General features: G+C 44.9%; 1 long non-coding RNA gene across 1 annotated transcript in view; it reads left to right on the top strand.

Annotated features, from left to right (window-relative positions):
• LOC102495518 (uncharacterized) overlaps window positions 1-8,804 on the top strand; it is a 9,236-nt gene extending 432 nt beyond the window's left edge. Inside the window, exons 3-5 of the long non-coding RNA XR_333715.2 lie at window positions 377-623; window positions 2,415-2,523; window positions 8,637-8,804. This is a non-coding gene — a long non-coding RNA (uncharacterized LOC102495518). The remainder of the gene's footprint in view (window positions 1-376; window positions 624-2,414; window positions 2,524-8,636) is intronic.
• The last annotated feature ends 2,955 nt before the right edge of the window (window positions 8,805-11,759 follow it).

The raw sequence follows: 11,759 nt of genomic DNA, 5'->3' as shown, positions 1-11,759 counted from the left end.
GCTACCACAACTGAGGAACTGAATTTTAAAATTATATTTCACTTGGGGCCAGCATGTGGCATGGTGGTTAAGGTGTTGGACTCCCACATGGCTGGGCACAGCAGTGTACTCAGGCCTGATGGCTTGCTTTCTCTCTGTCTCTCTCTCGTCTCTCTCTCTCTCTCTCTCTCTCTCTAGTGAGCACACATGATAGACAGCAAATTAAAATAAATAAATAAATAAGTATTTTAAAATTCTATTTCACTTCGACTTAAACGGTCACAGGTGAGTTGTGGTTATCCTATTAGCCCAGCAAGGAGTTGGAGATGCTGAGGGAGGGAGGGTGTTTCCATTCTTCCTGATCTCCTCTTTTTTTCTTGCATCTCTGGACATGTAGGCTTCTCCTTGTTCACCAGTCTCCTGCAGCTCCGCAACCAAGGCCTCTCCTCAGTTCACCGCCACTGCACTGACCAAACTTCAGCAAGAAGAAACCGTGCATGCTCTGCCTCGAAAAGACTGAGCATGGCTTTCACTGAGCGGGATCAGGTTGGCAAGGATCACTGACGCTGAGCGTGGTATTCCAAACTGCTAATTTGCTAAAATGATTTACAAAAGGACTCCTTAAAACCCTGACACGAGCGAAGGTAACATTTCTGAAATTTGTGGGAGGCCAAAGGCCATGCTACTAGAGGTTGTGTGTGCTAATTGTCTCCGTGGTTGTTTATTAGATGGCTATGGGATATTTATTTCTCTCTGTCAGAATACTTGGCCCTGAAAGCCATGCTCATTCTCTGAGATTTGCCACCATGACCCAAGCTAAAGATTCAGTCTGATTTTTCATCAGCTAGAAATTTGGAATCACATAATCTGTTTTTTCTCCAAAAAGAGATCCACAGGATGTTTGTGAAATTGCCTTTCCCACCTGGGCACACTGTCCCATGCCTAGGCCCTTCTGAGAAGAAAGGCAGAGAGGCACAGGGGACTGTTGGTTGGCTCAGGGCTGGGCAGTGATCCCAGAGTGGCTAGTTACATAGGTTGACCAAGGGCCTATGCCCAGCATAGGTTCCTCCAACCAGGTTCCCCCTCTCTGGACTCTCAACTGGAAGCAGAGAATATCTGGCATTGAAAATGGTAGTGGAGGCGGAGGGGAGGAGCCAACTACAGTGATGTAGATTGGGAGCTCCTGGCCAGAGACTGATTTTGCACAAATGGAATGAATAGAGCCTTGGACTTTGTGAGTGTGTGTGTTTAAAGAATTATGTTATTTAACTTTATTTATTTTAATTTAACCAGAGAGAGATATAGTGAGAGAGAGAGAGAGTGGGAAAATGAGAAAGCCAGACAACAGGTCTGTGACTCGAACCATAGTCAGTCATGTGGGAGTTCAGTGCCCTTAACAACCAAGCCAGCTGTTGGCCCTGTGTATGTGTTTTTTTAAGAATTAATTATTTTGCTTTATTTATTATTAATTTACTGTAGAGCACATGTGCTCACCAGAGAGGAAATGTGAGAAAGCAAGCTGCCAGGTTCGGTACTGGACCCACAGTCAGCCATGTGGGAGTCCAGCACCTTAACCACACACAACCTGCTGGGCCTGGACTTTGTGTTTTCAAAATTCCTAAGTAGGTAACTCAAACACACTAATGTTGTTTTATGGTCTTTTTTTTTTCTTTTTAAGAAAAAATTATTTCTTTTATGAGAGTGAAAGAGAGAAAGACAAGCATGCTCAACAAGGTTTCATACCATGATCCCCCCACACCTGACCCTACCCCAGCCTTTCCAGTCAGTCAGGACCATGGGCACACACACACCTAGTGGCTACTTGGCCCTGAAAGGCATGCTCTTTCTCTGAGATTTGCCACCATGACCCAAACTAAAGATTCAGTCTGATTTCTTATTAACTGGAAATTTAGAATCACATAATCTGGTTTTTATCCAAGGAACCAACCTGTGGTGACCTTTCATATGGATCCAACTTCATTTGAGCAGTACATTACTGCTGCACCACTGAGCTGACCCAATATTCATTTTTTTGGTCACAAATAGGAAATTTTATCTGTCACTATTAAAAATCTGAAATTTAAACAGATTCTTGGACTTGTGGTTCATATCCATCAGTTAATTCAACTTTGGTGTCTGTCTCACCCCCAGTAGCTTTTCCAGAGCTACTACCTTCAACATGAAGCTCTACAAGTTTTCTCAATTCAAACTTGGCTTCTTCAGCATTTTCACTTTCCTGATGAAGACATCACAGAGAGGATAGATAGATTGGCAAGCATTTTCTATGTCTTTCCCAGTGCTGTCTGGAATCAGTTTATTGACCACTTTTTTCAAGTCATTTGTACCTCCCACATCATGATTTCCATCATCTTTTGGATTTTGTAGACCTACTGGTGCTGAGCATAAGAGGCTTTTGTATCTGATTGATTTTTTAGTAAACCCAACAAGGAAGAAATGAAACAAATAACCATTGGTAGTCTGGACATCGACATGAGCTTCAATCATGATCTGCCGTTTTTGACCACTGAACACATTTTGTCACAGGTAAGATCCATGCCATGAAAGTTAGGCAGTTTTGCCCTGAACATCTTAAGTAATTAGCTTGAATTTCCTAAATGTTTCCAGTTTCTGCTGTAGAGTGTGGACAGTTGGTACATATTAAGTGGAGATATACAATGTCTCTCTTTCATAGCCTGATGAGCTTCACTCAGCAATGAATCTTCCATATTCATCCACTTTCTATCAAATGCCAGGATCTTGTTGCTTTTTCAGCTGAGTAGTATTCCCTAGAGTATATGTGCCATACTTTTTCAATCCATTCATCTGTTCATGGACATTTGGGTCAGTTCCATATCTTAGCAATTGTGAATAATGCCACAATAAACATAGATGTGCACGCACTTTTCTGACTAAGCATTCTCCTATCCTTTGGATAAATACTCAGGAGTGGAACTGCTGGATCATATTTTAAAAATAAAACAGAGCTCCCAACATCTTTAGGTGGCAACATCCTGAAAACCCACCAGTCAGAAAAGTGGGCTTTTTCCATTTCAGTTAAAACCTCACTATGATGGGCCAGCAGATGGTATGGGTGCTAAGGCAGCTAGATCCGACATAAGTCCTGGACTGAGCAACTTCAGTCCTGGACATGGCAGCTTGAAAAACATACCAGACGCTTATGTATGCATGCCCAAAATCCCTAATAGAGAATGGAGGAGAAGGGATTGAGCATAGCTATACCCCTGGAGGGTGATTTCTCACTCCCTCACACCTCACTCCACCCCCTCCCACCCCATTTTCTCCAGCAAGGGCATGTGCCCTATAGCAAACTAAAAGGAAAAAACAAAAACAAAAACAAAAAAAAAGCCTCACTATGGTATTTCCTAGGGGTGTTTTGCACTCAATGATTGACACATGTTCTTATCAAATAACCATGACACTTTGTTACATGGCCCAAGTTTTCAGTGATCATATAAGATGAGACAACTGGATTAAACAAAGTTAAGCCAATTTCTGGGGCTAGGAGGTTACACAATGGTAACACAACTAAAGCCACATGGGAAAGGTCTTGTGTCTGTGTCTGGGATCTCCCTGAACATGTCAGCGGCAGACACACAACCTGATCTGGCCCAGCTGAGATGAGGGGGGGATCATGGTGCGAAGATTGTGTTGGAGGTAACTGTCTGTCTGTCTCTGTCTTTATCTCTCATGGTATAAATAAATAAACTTAAAAATAAAATTCCTTGAGACCAGCAGGTAGTGTGATAGTTAAAGGCTGGATTACCACATAGCTGACCGTGGTTCAAGTCCCGAGCTTCGAAGCTTGAAAATCACATTTGGTACATTGTGTGTGTGCACAGAATCCTGGGAGGAGAATAGAGAAGGGATTGTGGCATGGCCATCCCCGTTTGGGGGGAGGGGTTCTCACCTTCCCTCTCACTGCCTCTCTCTGGTAAGCTCATGAGCCATATGGCAAAAACCTAAAATAAATAAATAATAAAATTCTTTATTGAAGGATTACTCAGAGCCTTCAATACTTCTGCAACAAATTCTCAGTGCAGCTCTCAGAAGGATTGAGGCACGCTCCCCACCTCTTTTTTTCCCTGCCATAGAATCCTTATATTCTAAAGCAACTGGAGAAGGTACTGCGAGAATCCCTTTATGACATCAAGGTCACCTCCACACTAAATTCAGTATGCTGACTGAGCCAGAAGACAGGGCATCCCAGTTACTCCACTGCAGAAACCCATACAGTGACAAAATGCGGACGTGTCCTAAGAAGTTCTTTAAATGACACATTTGCAAAGTCAATAAGGATGTTGGAAAGATATTTTATGGAGTGAAAACAAAAGCTACAACATGGCATGTGGGAAAGGATCTCATTTTTGTTTAGAAAAAAACGAAATGTAAAGGGGTCAAAAAAAATGTTCTTCAAAATGTTTGTGGATAAACCAAAGTGTTAATTTATTTTGGTGCAAAAAATGTTTTGAAATCCACGTACGTTTTTTTCTTTCTTTTTACTTTTATTTTCTTTTTAAAAAGTTTTGCCAGAGGGTGTGTATGCTTGTTAAAGACAGACGGAGAGGGAAAGGGAGAAAGCACCCCTCCAAGTGGGGCATGGTCATGCCACAGTCCCTTCCTCATTCAGTTAGGATTTGTTTGTTTCTTTGTTTTTTCATTTTTGTTTTTTAAGAGAGATTTTTGTTATAGGGTATGTGCGCTCACTGGAGTGACAGAGAGACAGAAAGTGAGAAATCACCTCTCATGGGGGATGACCACGCTGCAAACCTTTCTCCTCCATTCTCCTCTTGAGCACGAGCTCAGCATGAGTTTTAAGCCATCGGGTCTGGGATTCGAACCATGGTCAACTGCATGTGAATCCAGAGACATAACCATTACACGATCTGCTGGTTCCTCTGTCAGGATTTGGGGCACATACTCACACATGCCTGGTGTGTTTTTCAAGCCTCCTGAGTACCTGTGTGTGTCTTATTTCACTTAGCATAATATGCTCCAAGTTCACTTATCATGTACCATGTGTGAGTATTTCATTCCTTTTTATAGCTGAGTAATGTTCCACAGTATGGATAGGCCATATTCGTTTATCCATTCATATGTGAATGATAAACATTGGCTTATTTCCACCTTTTGGCTATTGTTGCTATGGACATTGGTATACAAGTATCTATTTGAGTCTCTGATTCTGATTATTTTGCCTCACTGTATAGACTTAAGAATGAACCTGATGGATCATAAGTCAATGTTTAACTTCTTGCGAAATCACCAAACTGTTTTCCACAGCTACCGCACTATTTTACATTCCCCCCCGCAGCGCATGACAGTCCTTCACATCCTGATCAACATTTATTTTCTGTTTTATTGGTAAAAGCCTTCGTAATGGGTGGGAAGCAGTATAGCATTAAGGTTTTGATTTGCATTTCTCTAATGACTTGTGATATTAAACATTTCATATCGTTCTTGACCATTTGTATATCTTCTTTAGAGAAATGTCTGTTTAAATCCTTTGCCCATTCTTTTTTAAAAAATAAATATTGATTTATCTTTATTTATTTATTTATTTTAATTTGACTAGAAAAAGACAGAGAGAGAGAGAGGGAAAATGAGAAAGCAAGCTGCCAGGTCCGAGACTCAAACCACAGTCGGCCCATGTAGGAGTCCAGCGCCCTTAACACCATGCCACCTACTCCTTGCCCATTTTTTAAAAGATAATTATTTACTTAATTTTTTTCCTCATTATTATAATTTTAAAATTTGCTATGGGGCATGTGCACTCAGGAGAGAGAGAGAGAGAGCGAGTCACCAGGTCCAGGACTTGAAACACAGTCGGCCATGTGAGAGTCCAGTGCCCCAACTACCACACCACGTGCTGCCTCCTCTTAGCCCATTACAATTTTTTCCGTTCTTTTTTTCTTCTGAGAGAGAGAGAGAGAGACAGAGAGAGAGGGGCATCCCCAACAGGGTCTTCACGCTGTGCTCCATCCCCAGACTCAGCCAGCCCTGGATCACGGGCACACACATGCCGGGTATGTTCACAGAGGTCTCTGGCACAAACTGGGAACCTTCCCACGGGGGCGAGCCTTGCAGAGTGTTGCGTTATCGCTGTACCATGGTCTGGCCTCTTTTTTGCCCATTTTTGAATTGGCATGCTTTTGTGGTTGAATTTGAGGTTCTTTCTGGATTCTGGATATCAATTCCTTATCATATCCACTTGTATCATTTACCAATATTTCTTTAATTTTTCCGGAATGTCTTTTCATTCTCTTGACAGTGTCCTTAGAAGCACAAAATTTCTCATTTTGAGTTTCATCAAAATCTAGTTTTTTCTTTTGTTTGTCTGTGTTTTTGGTGTCATTTTGAGTCTCTGATTCTGATTATTTTGCCTCACTGTATAGACTTAAGAATGAACCTGATGGATCATAAGTCAATGTTTAACTTCTTGCGAAATCACCAAACTGTTTTCCACAGCTACCGCACTATTTTACATTCCCCCCCGCAGCGCATGACAGTCCTTCACATCCTGATCAACATTTATTTTCTGTTTTATTGGTAAAAGCCTTCGTAATGGGTGGGAAGCAGTATAGCATTAAGGTTTTGATTTGCATTTCTCTAATGACTTGTGATATTAAACATTTCATATCGTTCTTGACCATTTGTATATCTTCTTTAGAGAAATGTCTGTTTAAATCCTTTGCCCATTCTTTTTTAAAAAATAAATATTGATTTATCTTTATTTATTTATTTATTTTAATTTGACTAGAAAAAGACAGAGAGAGAGAGAGGGAAAATGAGAAAGCAAGCTGCCAGGTCCGAGACTCAAACCACAGTCGGCCCATGTAGGAGTCCAGCGCCCTTAACACCATGCCACCTACTCCTTGCCCATTTTTTAAAAGATAATTATTTACTTAATTTTTTTCCTCATTATTATAATTTTAAAATTTGCTATGGGGCATGTGCACTCAGGAGAGAGAGAGAGAGAGCGAGTCACCAGGTCCAGGACTTGAAACACAGTCGGCCATGTGAGAGTCCAGTGCCCCAACTACCACACCACGTGCTGCCTCCTCTTAGCCCATTACAATTTTTTCCGTTCTTTTTTTCTTCTGAGAGACAGAGAGAGAGACAGAGAGAGAGGGGCATCCCCAACAGGGTCTTCACGCTGTGCTCCATCCCCAGACTCAGCCAGCCCTGGATCACGGGCACACACGTGCCGGGTATGTTCACAGAGGTCTCTGGCACAAACTGGGAACCTTCCCACGGGGGCGAGCCTTGCAGAGTGTTGCGTTATCGCTGTACCATGGTCTGGCCTCTTTTTTGCCCATTTTTGAATTGGCATGCTTTTGTGGTTGAATTTGAGGTTCTTTCTGGATTCTGGATATCAATTCCTTATCATATCCACTTGTATCATTTACCAATATTTCTTTAATTTTTCCGGAATGTCTTTTCATTCTCTTGACAGTGTCCTTAGAAGCACAAAATTTCTCATTTTGAGTTTCATCAAAATCTAGTTTTTTCTTTTGTTTGTCTGTGTTTTTGGTGTCATTTCATAACCAAGAAATCACTGCCACATCTGCTCCCCACTATGTTTTCTTCTAAGGGCTTCATTCTTCTCTATGTGGATACCTACTTTCCCCAGCACCTCTTGCTGAAAGACTGTCCTTTCCCATTCAATGATCTTGAAATCCAGCTCTGCCGGAGTTTAGGAGGTTACGAGGTTACGTGGTATGACTTGGTAGCAATAAAGTGTGTGTTTCCATTTTCCCTAAAGCAGTTTTCATCTCTCCCAGACCCAGAAAGGCCAGGCGTGGAGAGCCCCTAACAACACCTTCCAGGTTGGGAGAGGAAGCCTCGGGCAGCGCCCAAGGGCAGTGGTACTGAGGCCAGGCTGCTCCCTCCTGATACCGGCCCATACCAGCTGACCCACCCTGGCTCAGGGACTGCCCAGACCGGTTTGCAGGCTTTCTGTTCCCTGGGAGCTAGTTCCCTGGCCACAGCTGTGGCTCTTTCTCTCTTTGTCCCTTTCCCTCTTTGGCTGTATTTCTTCTCAAATTCCCTGTCTTTCCTCTCTCTTCTTTCTTCTGAGTCCCTGCATGGTCCCTACCAGCCCCCAGACCAAAAGCTCTGAGCAGATGACCTCACTTCTACTCTCCTGCCCCAGGCTGGGGGCCCCCTTCCCTCCCCTGGGCCCCCTGCCAGACCAGTCAGGCCCTGACCCAGGTTTCTGTTTTTCTAATGGATATGCAAGGATCGATAATAACATAACCGGCTGGCAATGCTAACAGCCACAATTCACATTTATTGGGTACTACCAGACATAGCTCACATGCTTCCCATTGTTTACTCCCCACAACAGGCCTGTGAGGTCATGCTATTATGCCCCATAACAGAGGAGAAACGAAGGCGTGTGGCTCAAATTCTGTGTTCAAGTTCACACAGCCATGAGTGGCACAGCTAGGGCTCCAGGGACGCCTCCAACCAATACTTCTGTCTGGTGGCCCTTTCGCTTGGTGACTATGACCTTTTAATGTGTGTGTGTGTGTGTGTGTGTGTGTGTGTGTGTGTGTTTAAGGGGAAGAGAGAGCAAGCTTGACCAGGACATGATAATGGGGAGACCCAAAAGACAGCCCTCTTCTCTTTCCCAGGGAGAATGGACTTCACCGAGGTCATGGGGTTCTCAGCACTGTAGTCCGAAGTCTCCAAGAAGTTTTTCAAACCCCAGCCACTGGGCATTGGCCCACCTACAGAAGGAGAGGGCTGGGAGAAGCTAGCCCACAACTGAGGCACCTTGTAAGGAAGTTCCTGAACACAACACCCACCAGTGCTTGCCAGGCCTGGCTTGATCGCTGTCTTCCTTAACCCGTCCTGGCTGGACTCACTGATACTATTCTCTAGGCAGGCTCAGGCCTGCCCAGTTCTGAAGGAATTTCCTCAATCAGGCCTGCATGGGGCAGGGGATGAAGTAAATGAGATACATTTCCACCTTCAAGGAACTCTTGGTTTGAGAGGGAAGGGGAGTCCCTAGTCAGGAACCTCGGAGCCACCTGACACCAGCCTCCCTCACCCCCACAGCCCACCTATCACCTCCTCACACTGGTTTCCTTCCCATTCTCAGCTGTCTGCTTTCCTTTTCCACTCTAGGCCAAGCCACCATCATCTGTAACCAATGAGCACTGACACCTCTGGGCACAGAGGAGCAGCCCAACTGTGTAGCAGAGGAGAGGAGTGTGCATGTGGTTCTAGGACGACAGGTCTGTCCAGTGAGGGTCTGAAAGGGCTTCACAGCAAAGCCTGTCTGAGTTCTGAAGGGCAAATAAGAGTTTGCAGATGGGAAGATTGGAAAATATACTTGCGGGGGATGAATTTGCCTACAAAGGCTGAAAGGGTATGTGTAGTTTATTTATGAAAGGAAGAAAGTCACCCTTAAGAGGGTCTTATCAAGCTGTGACCTCATAGCCCTCTATTTTGTCAGGATCTTGGGGGCATGCACCCTACATGTATATCTTCCTGAAATCTGGCCCCATGGTCAGTCAACTGACTTCCGGCACTGGCATTGCAGTTCCGTATACAACCACCCGCATCACTAAGACTGGGCCTAGGAAGGCTTATTAAGGTAAATAAAAACTAGTGATAATTTAGAATCTAGGATGGGGGTGAAGTGAAGGGCCAAGGCATGGGGAGCCCCAGAAGGCAGCCCTCCAAGAGTAAGGGTGAGGTCTGGTTTAAAATTTGCTCAGGCTAGGATCAGCAGTTAGCATAATGGCTATGTCGCTGGACTCCCATGTAGTCGACCGCAGTTCGAGTCTTGGACCTGGTGGCTTAAACTCACGCCGGGCGTGTGTGCATACGTGCCCAAAATCCCAAGAGGAGAATGGAGGAGAAGGGATTGCGGAGTGGCCATTCCCCCTGGGGGTGATTTCTTGCTTTCTGTCTCTCTGTCTCTCTCTGTCTTTCCGGGGAGTGCACATACCCTATAGCAAAAACCTCTCCAAAATAAATAAATAAATGAAAGATAAAAAAATTTGCTCAGGCTCTCCAGCTATTCTGGGCCAGCTAAGATCTCTATGTGGAATTTATCCAGGCAGGCAACAGAGATAGGCTTGGGTCCCCTTCCAGACTCCTAGAACTCTGTCATCTTTACTGGTGTCCCTTGCCATCAACCTTGCTGCAAGACTGAGAGAATGACCTGGTCCTTTCTTTTTCTTTTTTTTTTTTCCCCAGGGGGTTGCTCTGGGTGCTGGTAAGGGATGGATTTCAGAGGGGAGAGAATGGAGGGGAGGCTGGTGCAAAGGTCCAGGGGTTCAAGTCATGGCTTTGGATGAGTTGGAGATGGGGATATAGATGTTGGGGGATGAGAGAAAGGGAGTGACAGATGTCTCCAGCTGCCACTGCTGTGACCGGCAGAGATAGGCTATTCCCAACTCCCCAAACCAAGAAAGTCTCCCTTCCAACCTCTCAGCTCCTCCTCTTCAGAGGATGGAATACTAATCTGATTGGTCGGACTCCAGGATGGTTAGGCCAAGCTTACTTGTGAGAAGGGTCACTGAGCGTAAAAACACATGACACGCAAGAATGTGGCCCTCTCCTCCTCACACTCATACCTCAGTATGGTCACCTTGGTTCTCTAGTCAGCTACTGAGCAGGAGGAAACATCCCCAGACAAAGACAGACTTAGGGGGAGCACAAGAACCTCAGGCCTCTGGGCTAAGCCTGGCGCTCCATCCTGAAATTGCCTGAGGACCCTGGGCACTGGCAGGCCTCAGGAAACAGCACAGCTCATGTTCTGCTGTGGGGAGTGGCAGGGCAAGGGTGTCCTGGAGTAGCCCTCACCCTGATACCATAACGTGCCTGTGTCTCTAACAGCTTCATCCACAGAGGGGAAGAGGCTGGGAAAGGTAAGCAGCGAGGAGGATATTTTAGCGCAGGCATTGAAGAGAAGGAGGAGACTTAAAGGTCAGAAACTGGCTCTGGGGAGTAAAGGACCGGGGCCCCTCCCAGTGAGTCAGTGAGGGAGGGAGCGGCATAGCCCCTGGGAAGGGCTGAGTTTCAGTCTGAAGAGACGGTGAGGGAGGAAAGAAGACCCAGCCAAACAGCTGTGGGATCCAGGGGTTCCAATCCGAGACCACACTGCTGCTTCCCAGCTATGGAACCTGGGCACGGCCCCCTACCGCTCTGAGCCTCAGTTTTCATATTACAAACCAGGGTTAAGAGCACCTCACTGCCAGGGTTGTCAGGAAGAGTAATTAAGTGTGGTCATGTCTGCAACAGCATTTAATAAACCATAAATTTCTGCTCAGCATAAAGAGGTGTTGTCCTTTTTCTTATTCCCTTGGGAATGAAAACCAGGGTGCCTTTGATAAGCAGCTGTCAATGCTCAGCTCCACCCAACTTCTCTCTCCCCAATCCTCCCTCCAGCTTCAAAAAAATACCATCTACTCCTTGGCCCCAAACACCCTTTGAATGTTTCTTCTCTGATACGCCCTCATCCCTTTGGTCTCTCCCTCACCACAGGCTTCTTCCTTTTTCCCCTCCTAACATGTACCAGCCTCTTTAAAATGAAAATAAGGATCGCCTCCCACAAAGCTTTTACCCATCCCTTTGCCGCTTTTAGCTACTGCCATATTCTCTCCTCTACTCTTATGTTTTATGGGATTTTGAAGTTAGAAGCTTTTTTTCTGCGTGCATCAGTTATCAGTTTGGGTATGTAGTGAATGCCATAGTGCACCTTGGAAGTTAGTGGTATTTGCCCCTTTTACAGATGGAAAGAG

This window comes from Tupaia chinensis, unplaced genomic scaffold (genome assembly GCF_000334495.1).
Source record: "Tupaia chinensis unplaced genomic scaffold, TupChi_1.0 Scaffold000081_1, whole genome shotgun sequence".
NCBI lineage: Eukaryota > Metazoa > Chordata > Mammalia > Scandentia > Tupaiidae > Tupaia > Tupaia belangeri.
The sequence above is the reverse complement of the archived record's forward strand: the minus strand, read 5'-3'. Positions and strand labels throughout refer to the sequence as shown.